Source organism: Cervus canadensis, chromosome 5 (genome assembly GCF_019320065.1).
Source record: "Cervus canadensis isolate Bull #8, Minnesota chromosome 5, ASM1932006v1, whole genome shotgun sequence".
Classification (NCBI taxonomy): domain Eukaryota; kingdom Metazoa; phylum Chordata; class Mammalia; order Artiodactyla; family Cervidae; genus Cervus; species Cervus canadensis.
In genome coordinates, this window is record NC_057390.1 from 99,871,280 (window position 1) to 99,885,312 (window position 14,033).

At 63.0% G+C, this 14,033-nt stretch overlaps 1 long non-coding RNA gene across 1 annotated transcript; it reads left to right on the top strand.

The window, feature by feature from the left end:
• The first annotated feature begins 2,534 nt into the window (after positions 1-2,534).
• On the top strand, positions 2,535-4,167 carry LOC122442701. The gene is made up of 4 exons (XR_006269701.1): positions 2,535-2,673; positions 2,867-3,163; positions 3,322-3,455; positions 4,124-4,167. It is a non-coding gene; the product is annotated as an uncharacterized LOC122442701 (long non-coding RNA).
• The last annotated feature ends 9,866 nt before the right edge of the window (positions 4,168-14,033 follow it).

The following is a 14,033-nucleotide window of genomic DNA, read 5'->3' on the forward strand; positions in this document are numbered from 1 at the left end:
GCCTCGATCATCAACCTGACCCTGCTACCCTCCGTGGCTCCCCAGTACCCTGAGGATCGAGTCTTGATTCACTATCACCTTATTATGACCCGAGAGGCCCTGGTGACCCGCCCCACGTGCAGCAGACCTAACTCCTCACCACACACCCCACACATTCACAACACCCTTACACACTCATGTTCACCCTCACCAATCCACTCATCCACACGTGGTCAGCCTCACTCTCAGATCCACATACACCCACACACATTCACGCTCACACATGCCCACACTCGTATCCACACTCACACACACGCTCAGTCTCCGGCCCTCTGGCCTCTGTACCTGCTCTTCCTCTGCCAGGAACGCCTCTGCTGGGCTCCCCTCACCAGCTCGGCCGCACGGCCTCCTCCAGGAAGCCCTCCCTGCCTGCACTTGGCCAGCCCCATCTTCCTGGGTCGCAGCGCATGTCCCATGCACTTTGTCATTGGCGACAGATCCCGTGAGGGCACGGCACAGGTGCTCATTCAGCATTTACCACTGCTCGCCGCAGGGGGCTGCTGGGAGGGTGTGCAGGGCCCTCCCAGCCCCAGGAGTGAAGGGTGGTCTCTCTGAGGGCGTGGGGGTCTCCCCAAGCCCAGCCTCCTAGACTTCCTGGGATCCTCTAGGCTTCTGGGCCCTGGGGCTGTGATGGTGTGGGGTCTGATCTCGGGGTCTCTGGTCCCACCAGCCCAGTCTGGTGCCCCCACCCTGTGCTCCCACCTCCTCCTCCCCACGAGATCCCGAAACTGGATGGAGCCGGGACACCCCGGCCATACTGCCCTGCAGCCAGCTGTGAACCCAATAACCTAACGGTCAGCTTGGCTGCTGAAAGCCCAGGTCTGTGCGATGGGGGACCAGGGCCGTTCCCACGGAGGCCACAGAACACGAGATGCTGTCCTTGAAGTACCCATCCAGGGCTAATTAAACCTTCCGTGCGGGGATCCGACCCCCTCCTTCCCAGAGACATTGTCTAGGCCTGGCCCCCCACCTGCAGCGCTGACCTGCTCCCAGGAGCCCCACGGACGCCCCCACCCCACACGGAGGCTCCGAGTCACCCTCGCTCCCCGGCCCCCACCTGCCACAAGGTGCAGAGGCCTCGGTGTGGGTGGGGCTGGAGGGCGGAGTGCCATCTCAGGGAGCGGGCCCGGGGGCGGGGCACGGAGGGCCCCAGGGACAGGCGGGCTGCCTTTCCTCGAAGCCTGAGTCACCAGTCTCGGAATCCTGGCCTGACCTTGGGTGCTGGGGTCAAGCCTCCTTGTTTGGGGGCCCCACCCTCCCAGCCGGAGGACCTGCAGGGACCCTGTGGGCCACCTCGGCGAGGATGCCGGCCGGCTGGGGCGGGCGGTGACGTGACCTCTGGGCAGATGGCAGCGGAGCCGCGTGCAGGGGAGCCGAGGTCCGGAGGACTCGGGGTCCCTGTGTGTGGTGCGGATCCTGCAAATCTACCCTTTCCCCACACGCGTGCCGACCCGGCGCTGATGGTGAAACCGAGCGGGACCCCAGCCGTGAACGTCTTTCTGTGCCCCCGTCTCTCGTTTGTAGGGTACAGGCTCCAGCCCCCGGGACCTCCCCTGAGCCCCAGAGGGCAGATTCAGACGGCTGTTGATCAGGGGAGAGCGGACACAGATACAAGAGGGACCACCTGCAGCCAGATCAGAGGCGCGCAGGCTGGGTACACCCTGATCTTACCAGCAACTGCGTCCCCGAACCACGGCTATGAAAATGAAGTGAAAAGTGAAGCTGCTTGATCGTGTCCAACACTTTGAGATCCCATGGACTGTACCTACCAGGCTCCTCCGTCCATGGAATTTTCCAGGCAAGAGTACTGGAGTCGGTTGCCATTTCCTTCTCCGGGGGATCTTCTCGACCCAGGGATGGAACCTGAGTTTCCCACATGGCAGGCAGACGCTTTACCATCTGAGCCGCCAGGGAATTTAAAACTCCTCACTGAATCCTGTGTGTCCCTGTTGCGACTAACAGGTTTTCATTGTGCCCCTCTTTGTCGGGCAAAGCAACGAAGCTCTTCGTTTCCACGCACCCGGAGCTCTGTCTCCGAGGTTCCATTTGGCACTGGTGCACGTGGGCCGAGTTGTCGGCACCAGCGGTGGGGCAGGGAGACACGACTTTTCACCAAACACGCGTGTACCTGGTCCGAGACACCAGGGCCTCACTCTGAGCAGAGGCCCCGAGGAGGGCAGGCTCCTGGGGTGAGAGAGAGAGAGTGTCCAGGCGGAGCTGCAGAGCTAAGCCCGGGGACGGGGTGGCGCCGCACCCTTAGGACGCAGGGTGCCCCCAGAGCGCTGTGTGGCCTGGACGTGACCACGGTCGTGCTGGGACCAGTACTCCCCCCCGGGGGCCCCAGCTCCATGCCCAGCCATGCGCTGGGTGCAGGGGAGACGGGTGAGCAGGGGTGAGGGGGGCTGGGACAGCGGCAGGCCCAGCGTCGCCTTCCAGAAAGCACGGCTCTGATGTGGCCCAGGGGAACGGACTGCAGGAGGGGACCCAGGCATCCCTGTGTCCTTGGTCACGGGATGGGCCAGCCGCCCCTGCCCACACGCGGCCGGTCTCATCGGGGAGCGAGTGACAGCAGCCGGATCCAACCTAGCAGAGGAGCCCATCGCCAAAAGCCCAGCCGGGCGAGAGAGAGCCAAGGTGCTGGGAGTCAGGACGGTGGTTCTCGGGGGCCCGGGGAAGGTGAGTGGGAGGGTGCTAGGGGTTTGGGCCTGTTTCCGGCCGGGGAAGTTCTGGACCTTTCTGAGTTGGCGGTTATGCTGAGCGGCGCTCTGCGATGAGTCATCGTCATGTGTGCGCTTTCTGTAAGTTTGTTACACTTTTTTGTTTTTAGCAGACGGCACAGCTTGCTGGGATCCTAGCTCCCCTCCCGCAGACTGAACCTGGACCCTCTGCAGGGAAGTTTGTTACACTTTAAGAACATCAAGGAGTTATATTTTAAGGGAGGGTGACCCCCCAGGGGAGCTCCTAGTTACCCCCAAGGCCCGGCACCCCTCAGGGGCTTTGGAAGGCTGGAAACTTCCCTGTCAGTCAGGGAGCCACCGGCTTGTCACCCTGGAGACTGGGGTCAGAGTCTCAGCAGGCTGGTCCAGGCCTCCACCATCCCCAGGCGGGGTCCAGGAGGCTCCAGGTGGGCTCAGGTGAAGGGGAGATGGGGGCGTGGAGGAGAACACGTTCTCCGGTGAGCGGCCAGATGGGGGAAGGGGCCCTAGTACAGCAGGAGGCATCTCGGGCCGGGGGTCCGCTGCTCAGCCTCTCACTGGCCGCCCCCCACCCCCACCCCTCCAGGATGGGAGCCAGGCAGCTGCACGAGGAAAGAAGGCTCTAAGGCTATTCGTGTCCTCGTTACCATGGCAAACACTGGGGAAAAGAAAAACCCACTCAGACTGTCCTGGTGCTGGACACGCAAGCACACCGTTCAGGTGAGGCTGGGCGCCTGCACCCGCGTGTGCGTGTGGGCGCATGTGTGCACGTGTGGGCGTGTGTGCGCGCGTGTGTGTGCACGTGTGGACACGTGTGTGCTCCTGTGCACGCTTTGCACATGCACACAATTGCCTCTAAAGAAACAGCTTCTTTAGAAACAGGACGGTTGTTTGAATTTCAATTGGCTCTCTCAACAATGTCCGTTTAATTAGCGTGTTTTGAAGGGGAAATGAGAGAAAATTATAATTCATCCGAGAAAATGGTTGTACGTGCTCAGCTCTTCTGGTGGGTTCCGGTGGAGCGCTCCAGGTCTGCAGAGCCCGAGCCCAGAGTGTCCAGGCCCGAGGAGGGAGGGATGAGCCCGCGCGGCCGGCCGGGGGCCTCTGAGGGCCGGTCCGGCGAGCACAGGGAACCGGGACGTGGCAGGGGGAGCAGGCTGAGGGTCCCCCCGCGGACGTTGTCATCCAGGAGCCACGGGTGTGGAGCTGTGGCTGTTGTTCAGTCGCTAAGTTGTGTCCGACTCTTTGTGGCCCCGTGAACTGTAGCACGCCAGGCTTCTCTGTCCTCTTGGAATTTGTTCAATCTCACGTCCAATGAGTCAGTGATGTTATCTAACCAACCTCATTCTCTGCCTCCCCTTTCTCCTTTTGCCCTCAATCTTTCCCAGCATCAGGGTCTTTCCCAACGAGTCAGCTCGTCACATCAGGTGGACAAAGTATTGGAGCTTCAGCTTCAGCATCAGTCCTTCCAACGAACATTCAGGGTTGATTTCCTTTAGGATGGACTGGTTAGATCTCCTCGCAGTCCAAGAGACTTTCAAGAGTCTTCTCCACCACTGTAGTTCAAAAGCATCAGTTCTTCGGCGCTCAGCCTTCTTTATGGTCCAGCTCTCACATCCGTACACGATACTAGAAAATGATAGTTTTGACTATATGGATCTTTGTGGGCAAAGTGATGTCTCTGCTTTTTAAAACACTCTGTAGTTGGTTATAGCTTTTCTTCCCAAGGAGCAAGCGTCTTCTAATTTCATGGCTGCGGTCACCGTCTGTAGTGATTTTTGAGCCGAAGAAAATAAAATCTATCACTGCTTCTTGGGTTTAAATGTTCACTTTGCCAGAACTCACCCAGACTGGGCTGCTCCACTTGTGAAATGTGCCAAAGGGCGATGACCGTGGAGCAAATCAATGATGATCAAAAGGCCTCATAAACCGTTGAGTCCTGGAAGAACTGACACTGGGGCAGCTCTCTGTCCCATGTGAGGGCCAAGTCCTGGTCAAGCTTCTCTCCAAATGGGAGCATCCTTCCGGTGGCCCAGGCTCAGCGGTGCAGGGGACCAGGGCCACAGTCTGTGGGTGCGCCCGGGCGCCTCCGGACGGCTCCAGGCTGCGACACGTGGAGGCCTCGCCACCCCGCCGAGGCTCCTGCTCCGCACAAGGGCCCCCGCTGCAGCCAGCAACGTGCCTCCCCTCACCCACCAGGCTCCTGAGTCTCCCCACGGCCTGTGCGCCCCTGCGGGGTCCTCCACAGAGGGGGCTAGGGCCTGGGCTGGGGGCGGGGAGTCCCGGGCTCCCCTCTGCTCCTTGGGTGCCAGCGTGCCATAGGTCTACGGGCAAGTCTTACCCAAGACACTAGGAGATCAGCTGTGTCATGGAGGGGCCCTGGGTGAAAGGTGTGGGCCCCATTTCCAGAAGAGCGGGGCGCCTCCAGCAGGAGGGTGCCAGGCAGCCTGCGTTTCCGGGTTCCACGAGGAACCCGACCCCCTTCCTGAACGCCCAGCAGCTGGGTGGGAGCCAGGCCCCGTCCTCTGGCTGAACCGGGGACTGCTGTCACCCCGCTGGAAGGTGAGGCGGTGGAGGCGCCGGCCCGCACGGGCCCGCTGGTAACGACCGGCTGCCTCTCGTCCCCGACTGGGACTCCAAAGTGGGGCCCTGGGGCGGGGAGACCCCACGCCACGTGTCTGCCTGCGCCCCCTGCACGCCGACCTCGGGCAGCCGGACGCGGCGGCCGCTCTGCCCACTCGCCTTGTCCGGCCCACCCCCAGCCTCCGCGTGGTGTCTAGCGTGTCACGTGTGCGTGAACTCATGAGGCGTGAACCAGCGTCCCATTTCACAGAGGGGAAAACCAAGGCTGAGAGGGTCTACACGTACATGGGGACGGTCAGAGGGAGCTGAATTCGACCCGAGTCGCTCTGACTGGAGGCCAGTGCTCCCTCCAGGACCCCCTTCTGCACACACCGTGTCCACCTGTCACCCCTGGGTGTCCACGCCATCCCCCTTGGGGTCCTGCGCCCCCTGATCCCACCTGCTGTCCTGTCCCCCAGGAAGCGCAGTGGCCACGCCAGCCCATGCCTCCCCCAGGCCCACCCCCTGGGGCCTTTTCCTCCACAGGCCTCAGCTGGAGTTAGAGGGATGGGTGGAGGGAAGGACAGGGAGACAGCGGACTGGCAGATGTCCGGGAGGCCTGTCACAGAAGCCGTGGACTGTACCTTAGCACAAGGAGACACGCACGGCCACGTCCCAGGTGGGGAAGGCCCAGCTCCCACATGTGGGCTGCGCTTCGCAGGGGGCAGGGCCGCTCCGGGATGGAACCTCGCCTCTGGGAAGGACATGAGCCCAGGTGCCCCCCACCAGGCCCCTCTCCGGTACCCAGGCAGACATGACTAATCGAGCAGCGCCCCTTCTCCCGCAGAGCCTGGCTCCCAGCCCTCCCTGTGCAGCCAAGACCAGCTGATTGCAGCTGGCACCAGAGCCCGTCCTGGCCACACCAGCTGTAAGTTATTATTAAAACTAACTGAAGCCCAAGTCTGCCAGCATCCCAGCCTGCGGGCATCGCAGAGCACCTGGGGGAAGGCGGCTCAGACCTGCCCGCTGCCGGCCTTTCCCTACCGCCTGGCCAGCACCAGATGCCCAGAGCCGGCTGCCCCAAGGAGCTCTGCGGTCCACCCCAAAGGCTCCAGGCCAGAGTCGAGGCCCAGCCCTGACCAGTAGCTGCCCTCTGGGACCAGGCAGAACCCCCTGGGCCTCAGCCACCCTTGGCTCCGGGTCCCACGCCCAGTGACGGGCTGAGGTCTCAGCCGGGGGCAGGCTGGAAAGCTGCATTTGCCACAAGCAGGTGCAGGGCTCCAGGACCCCAGCAGAGCGCACTGGGTGGTCCCTTCTTTGTGGACAGCTGGGCGCTGATGCCCCTGGGGCAGCCCTCCCCTGAGAGAGGTGCAGGCTGCCCGCGTGCCCCGGGGCTGGGCGCCCCACCCTAACCGTCACCCTGCCCTCTTGCGGTTCTCACGGGGCTTCCCCCGAGTCGTGGCAGGGGGTCTCACATTCTCTCGCTCTGCTTCTTGCTCAGTGGGGCCAGGCTGGTCCTCGCCAGAACCTCCCTCCTGCCGCCCGCCCAGCTCCAGGTGGGCCTGAGCAGACTGCTGCCCTCCTGGGCCTGAGTGGCTTCCTGGAGCCCTCGGTCACGGAGCCCCCTCAGCTCTGCCTGGGCCCCAGTATCTGTCACCCATTTCCAAACAGCTTTGCCGGTGATGGGCCCAGACTCCCTACCGGGTGTCCCCAGGGCCCCGGGCTCCCGGGACCCTCCGGGTGAGGGTCCTCAGCGCTTGAGCAACGGGCTCTAAGCCTCCGCCTGGGGCGGGAGTCCGGGTTCCGGCCTTGGAGCTGAGTCATACTGGAGGTTCCTCGGCCTCTCTGGGCGTTGCTGCCTGTCCCTGCGAAATGGAGTCATGCACCTGCCCCCGGGGCGTGCGGGAGTCACGGGGAAGACCAGAGAACAGGCCCCTTAGTGTGACCCTCTGCCCTGCGGCACGGGGACCGAGCCGTCCGAGGAGCGAGGGTCTGATGTAACGAGATGTGGTGTGCGGTGTCTGGCATGGGGCGGTGGGCGCTGCTGCTAAGGGTGGTGGCCCCGCGCTCCACGGTGGGGGGACGGCCGCCCGCAGGCTGCGGGGCCGGGAGCCATCTGACCTCCGCACAGACACACAGGGAGCCCTCTGTGCTCGGAGCCGCCACCCGCCGCCCCCCAGGTCTGGCTCCCCCTCTGCTGCTAGCCGTGGCAACTGCCCGCTCCGGGCTCCCGGCCACACGCAGCCCCGGGCGGCCCCCTCCACCCCACTGAAAGTCAACAGACCCGTTTTAGCAAACGTGGAAGCCGCAGAAAAACAGAGAGGCGTAAACAAAGTCCCCAGAGGCTCCCTCCCCAGCCTGGCCTCCGGAGTCGGCTCCCTTCTGGATTATCCCTGCCTGGTTCTCCTCCTCACATCCTGGTGAAGCCCTGAGCCTTCCCCCTGCAGTGGCTGCCGTGTCCGGGGCGTCGGTGCTCAGCACACCCACAGCCCCAGGCCCTCCTGACGCTCAGCGCTCAGACGGGGACACTGGGTGGCCTGGGGGGGTATGTGGCCCCAGGGGACCTGCGGGGCTGTGGACCCAGCTGTGGACCCCAGTCCGCCTGGCCCCCGGTCGGGCCCTAGTCACCACGGGGCTGAACCACGAGTGACCTGCGGCACAAACAGCGGGTCGAGGGAAACGTCCACACCTTCCCAGAGGCTGGTGGGGCCAGTGGGCTGGCCAGGCTGGGCTTCTCAGGGCTGGGGGCCACAGTGACCCCGGGGGCCTTTCTAGGGGCAGCTGAGCAGCTCTTGGACCCAGGGGGCCACAGCCGGAGCTCTGGCCACTGCCCTCCCCCTGGAGGCCAGGCAGGCTTGGCTCTCCGTCCCCCGGTTTTTTTCTCTCCGTCTGCGTGGCTGTGTCCGGCCTGGGCAGGGGAAGAAGCAGCGGCAGCGGGTTGGCTCCCGGGAGCGCCCACAGCAGTCACCCCCCCAAGCTGGCAGCAGCTCCCGGCGCGCCCAGCACCCCCGCCTCGCCCCCGCCTCGCCCCTGCCTCGCTCCCGCCTGGCCCGCCAGCCCGCCCTCTCCCGGGCTTGCCTTCCAGCTTGGTTAGCTGGCCCGTGGACAGGGCTGTCTCCCAGGTGAGCACGCCTTAGAAAAATGACTTCATTATCACCTTCGGCAGCTTGGAGCCAGGGGACGGATGCGTGTGGCTGAGGAGGGGCAGGTGGTGTGGACGTCCCCCCCGCCGTGCCTCGGGCAGCTGGGCCCCGGGTGGCAGGAAGGCCTGGGGACCCCCGCCGGAGCAGGCCCGCGGAGACAGATCTGTGGGCCTGGGGGCTGGAGGGAAATATTGCATTATGATAACAAATCACTCCGCTGATTGGAACTTAATTACGTCTCTTTTATCTTGGTGACAGTTACGCACCTGGGCTCAAGGCTGGCCTGGGGGTGGCGGGGGTGGTCATCCCCCGGGGATTAATGAAGCCACGCAGTCCTCCGCGGCCCTAGAGGAAGCCATGGCGGGCCCCTCCTCCTCCTGGGCAGGCCAGACAAAGCGGGCTTCTCCCGCCACGGAACGAGTCACCAGGGTCTTGGCAGGGGGTGGGGGGTAGGCAGGGTGGTCAGGGGGCCTGCCCAGTCCTGCCCAGGGCAGCAGGGGGGCTCACAGGGCCTCCGTGCACCCCGGCCTGGGGCTCAGCACCGCGGGGTGAGCGGCTCCGGGGGGCGGGCCGCGGGCCCCTGGGCCTCCAGGAGTACTGGCCAACACCGCAGAAGTTCCGTTCAGAGAGTGAAATCCAACTATGCGTCACCTTTCTGGGGGTAAACGTATCCTGCGCGGAGTTGTCTGGAATGGCTTTGGTTTGAGAAACTCTGTCCCAGGAACTAACAAAATCCCGGTGTTCTGGAGTTTCCACGGCTGTCCTGTGGTGGCTTTTCCCAGCCCGGGAGAGTTCAGATCCTGGGATGTGAGTGTTAACCCCAGTGGCCTCACCTGGCTCCTTGATGCGTGGCCTTCCCGGGTCTCGGGCTCCTCACCTGGAGAGTGGGGAGGCCCCGGGCGTCCGGGCCTAGGATGAGCTGGAGCTCTCACCCAGCCTGGGGCCGGCTCTCCAGTGTTGGCTGACAGGCCTCCAGGGACCCTTCCAGGGACCCTTCCAGGGCCCATGGGTGGTCCCGGGGCACGAAGGTGGAAATGGAGGCACGGAGTGGTGACCTCGCCTGCCAAGGCCACGCAGCTGCCAAGTGGCAGAGGCAGGACGCGAGCTGGGAGCCGGGCCCCAGGTCTGCTCTGGGGGACAGGCCTCCTGTCTGGCCACCGGCAGGCTGTTGTCATTTATATGACGACGTTTCACTCATCGTCGTGACAGTAAATATTCTCTACACTTGGCAAGACATGAGGGGCAAATCGAAGGGGTATTTGGGTGGGAGAACATGGTTCCCAGGCCAGGCCCAGGGCAGGGCCGATGGCTCCAGCATGACTCAGACCCTGGGGGCTCTCCTGACCCTCTCTGGGCCCCGCTTGGGCCGGGGCTAATCTGGGGCTCTTTTGCATCCCATCTCCCTGCCCGGTCATAGAAGCTGGGGCTTGGGGGAGCATCATCCCCTGAGGGGCTTGGGGCAGCATCACCTGGGGGGCTTGGGGGAGCGTCATCACCTGGTGGGCTGTCTAGGGTCCTAGGCAGGAGCTCCTGACACCGTCTCTCCCGCTCCTCCGGGCGACGGCGTCTGGGTGGGTCCCCTCCTGCTGCTTCCCCCAGAGGCTGCTGAGCGGGCCACACCAGTCTGCCTTCTGATGGAAACAGCAGGGGCAACCCTGACAGAGTTAGCGCCATTTCATAGACTGGCTGATGGCCGCTGAGTCATCGCATGGGGCGATCCATCACCCGGGCCGCTGATGGCAAGAGCCGGGCGCGTTGTTGTTGCTCTGGGGACATGGGGTGGGGGGGCGGGGCAGGCCTCGGTCTCCCCGATTCCCGGCTGGGGCTGGGCCCTCGCTGTGTCACTGGGGGTGGGGAAGGAGGGTGGCTCAGAAGTGCTTGTGCACGCGGTGTGCGTGGGCGTCTGTGGGTGTGCCCTGTGGGTGTGAGCCTGCTCGGGGCTGTACACAACCCTGGGGGTGCCCGTGTACCCCAGCTGAGCAGACACTGGGGCCCGGCTCCTGGCTCGAATCTCGTATAAACGCTCCTTTACCGCCGGTGTCTGCCTGCGGATGTTGTTCAGATGTGGCCTTCAGGGGGTCTGAGGCATGACTCAGAGCTGGAGGGGGCCCCAGACCTGCATGTCATTCACCCCCAGGCGCGTCCCAGCCTCGATCCTCTCGTCTGAAGACGATGACAATGGCGGAGCCGATGTGGCAGAGTGACATGGTGCCGACATTGCGTGTGTGTGCATGTGTGTGCGTGTGTGTGTGTGCATGTGTGTGTGTGCGCGCAGAGATTTATCGTAGGGGATTGGCTCACGAGATCACGAAGGCAGAGCGGTCCCACCGTCTCCTGTCTAGGCGCCGATGGTGTCAATCCCAGTCTGAGCCCGAGGGCCTGAGAGCCCAGAGCTGGTGCTGTGAGCTGCTGTCCGGGGGCCGGAGTGGACTGATGTCCTGCCTCCAGCTCTGGCAGAGAGCATGGGCCCCCCGTCTCTGCCTTTCTGTTCTACTCAGGCCCCTGGCGGACTGGTTGACGAGGCCACCCATGCTGGGACGGCAGTTCACTTTACAACGTCCACCGGTGCTCATGCTCATCCTGCCCGGAGACAGCCTCACAGATGCGCCCAGAGTCACGTCCAATCAGCTGCCTGGACACCGTGTGGCCCAGACACGTGGACTCGTCATATTAACCCGCATGGGTGGGCTGGTTACGAGCAAACGGTCACTGGTGTCAGCTCTTGTGGGCTTGTCGGGTGTGCGTGTGCGGACATGTGCGTGTGCAAAGATTTCCCTGGGTGTGCTCATGTGTGGGCTTGGTGCAGCGTGTCGAGGGGTGGGGTCGGGTCCCAGGGCCTCCAGGGCCGTGGGAAGGAGCAGAGGCCACCGGGACCCCACATCTGGCACCACCGGGGGACGTGAGTGGGAGGAGGAGCCCAGCCCAGCCCCACACCGGGGGCTCGTCCCTCAGACCCTCTGGCTCAGACGACACCCTCGTCCCCCTGCCCGAAAGGGAACAGATGTGTTTGTTTCAGTTCAGTTCAGCCCCTCAGTCGTGTCTGACTCTTTGTGACCCCACGGACCGCAGCACGCCAGGCCTCCCCGTCCATCACCATCTCCCGGAGTTTACTCAGACTCGTATCGTGTCCATTGAGTCGGTGATGCCATCCAGCCATCTCATCCTCTGTCGTCCCCTTCTCCTCCTGCCCCCAATCCCTCTCAGCATCAGGGTCTTTTCCAATGAGTCAATTCTTCCCATGAGGTGGCCAAAGTATTGGAGTTTCAGCTTCAGCATCAGTCCTTCCAATGAACACCCAGGACTGATCTCCTTTAGGATGGACTGGCTGGATGGCCTTGCAGTCCAAGGGATGCTCAAGAGTCTTCTCCAACACCACAGTTCAAAAGCATCAATTCTTCAGCGCTCAGCTTTCTTCACAGTCCAACTCTCACATCCATACATGACCACTGGAAAAACCACAGCCTTGACTAGATGGACCTTTGTTGGCAAAGTAATGTCTCTGCTTTTTAATATGCTATCTAGTTTGGTCATAACTTTCCTTCCAAGGAGCAATCATCTTTTTATTTCATGGGTGTGATCACCATCTGCAGCCCAGAAAAATAAAGTCAGGCACTGTTTCCCCATCTGTTTGCCACGAAGTGATGGGACCAGATGCCATGATCTTAGTTTTCTGAATGTTGAGCTTTAAGCCAACTTTTTCACTCTCCTCTTTCACTTTCTTCAAGAGGCTCTTTAGTTCTTCTTCACTTTCTGTCATTAACGGTGGTGTCATCTGCATATCTGAGGTTATTGATATTTCCCCTGGCAATCTTGATTCCAGCTTGTGCTTCATCCAGCCCAGCGTTTCTCATGTTTCTTCATGTAAGTTAAATAAGCAGGGCGACAATATACAGCCTTGACATACTCCTTTCCCAATTTGGAACCAGTCTGTTGTTCCATGTCCAGTTCTAACTGTTGCTTCCTGAGCTGCATACAGGTTTCTCAGGAGGCAGGTCAGGTGGTCTGATATTCCCATCTCTTGCAGAATTTTACAGAGTGTGTTGTGGTCCACACAGTCACAGGCTCTGGAGTAGTCAATAAGCAGAAGTAGGCGTAGTGTTCGTTTACACACCCGGAAACTTGGGTGTCCTAAGCCACCTTCATGTCCTAATCCCCATTTCTGCGGAGAAGCACACAAGTGGCGGTGAGAGTTGGGAGACGAGTTTCCGGCCAGATGAGCAGTCTGCACTTCAGAGCCTCGTGGAGCTCGGGCCGCTGACTTCCGGCAGGTCGCTGTCAGCCGCTCCTTGGTCAACACGTGGGAGGTCAGCGCAGCCTGGAGCCACGCTGGGCTGCCTCTCTGTGGGATGCCAGGCGATCTCAGGTGTGGGGTCCGGCACGTCACCCTGATATCCACGTCAGCTTCGCTCCATGCAGCGAGTCCATTCAGGGCTGGTGGAAGAGGTCGGCCCAACACCTTCCTGCGGCCCCTCCGTCCCAGAAAGCTGGTGGGAGAGTCGTGCAGGCGCAGAGAATGACAAGACGCTCGTGGATGCTGCCCCGGCCCGGGTCTCACCTCCGGCCGGCTGTTACCTGCCCTACGAAGGTGTGTGCGACCCCCCGCCCGCAGCAGGGAGGTGGGGCAGGAGGGCAGGTGTCAGACCCTGCGCAGACCCTCCGGCCGCCTGCTCCTGCAGGCCCGGGTCCGCCCAGGCAGGGAGGGGCCTACAGCGGTCTCTCCCCTCACGCTGCCCTCGCTGTCTCATCGCCTCTGTCCCCCCAGCCCTGAGTGCAGATGGAGATGTGTGCACGGGAGACGCCTCACAAGCACGCCCAGGCTCCCAGAGGCGGCGAGGGTCTCGGAGGAGTCCGTTTGATCTGCCCGGTTCCTAACAAGCTCGGGGTGACCTCTGGAGCCCCAGCCCAGGCTGGAAGTGGCTCTTCCAGATGGTTCTTGGGGACGGTTTTCACAGACACCTGACCACTGAGGACCTGACCCCCAGAGACGGAGGCCCTGCTCCGTCCGGCTCGCTCAGCAACCGCCACCAGGAATGGACATGTCCACGCCCCGAGCCCCCCGTACCCGAGTGGGCGGTTTAAGCCGCCGGCCTGAACCTCCCAATGAGTCTCGTGAGGAAGGCCGACTGATGGAATGGAGACTGTGGCTGCCTCCTGGGCTGCGTGGGGAGGTGAGGCTCGCGGGCCAGCCTCAGCTGCACCGGCGCCTGTCCGTGGAGCCCCAGGCCTCGTGGACCAGGCGGGTGGACCTCGGTGGCAGGCAGGCAGAGGGGCCACGAGGTCCAAGCCTGCGGTGTCCTGGGCCGGGTGTGGGTGTGATGATCCCGCCCAAGGTCTGCACCCAGCCACCTTAGACGTGACTCTTCCCAGGAACGGCAGCCCTGCTGTAAGTCTGAATGTTGGCCGGGAGGAGGAGGGCCCGGGGCGGGGGCGCTGGGCCGAGTCAGGGTGCACGCAGGGGGGTGTCAGGGGTGTGAACGCCTGCAGGGTGGGGGGGGCCAGGCCCGAGACAGGGGCGCGCCTCCCCCGGCCTCTCTGCTTCCCGTGGAGCCGCCCCATTGAGCCCAGTACCCCCAGCCCCCGAGAACAAAGCCCC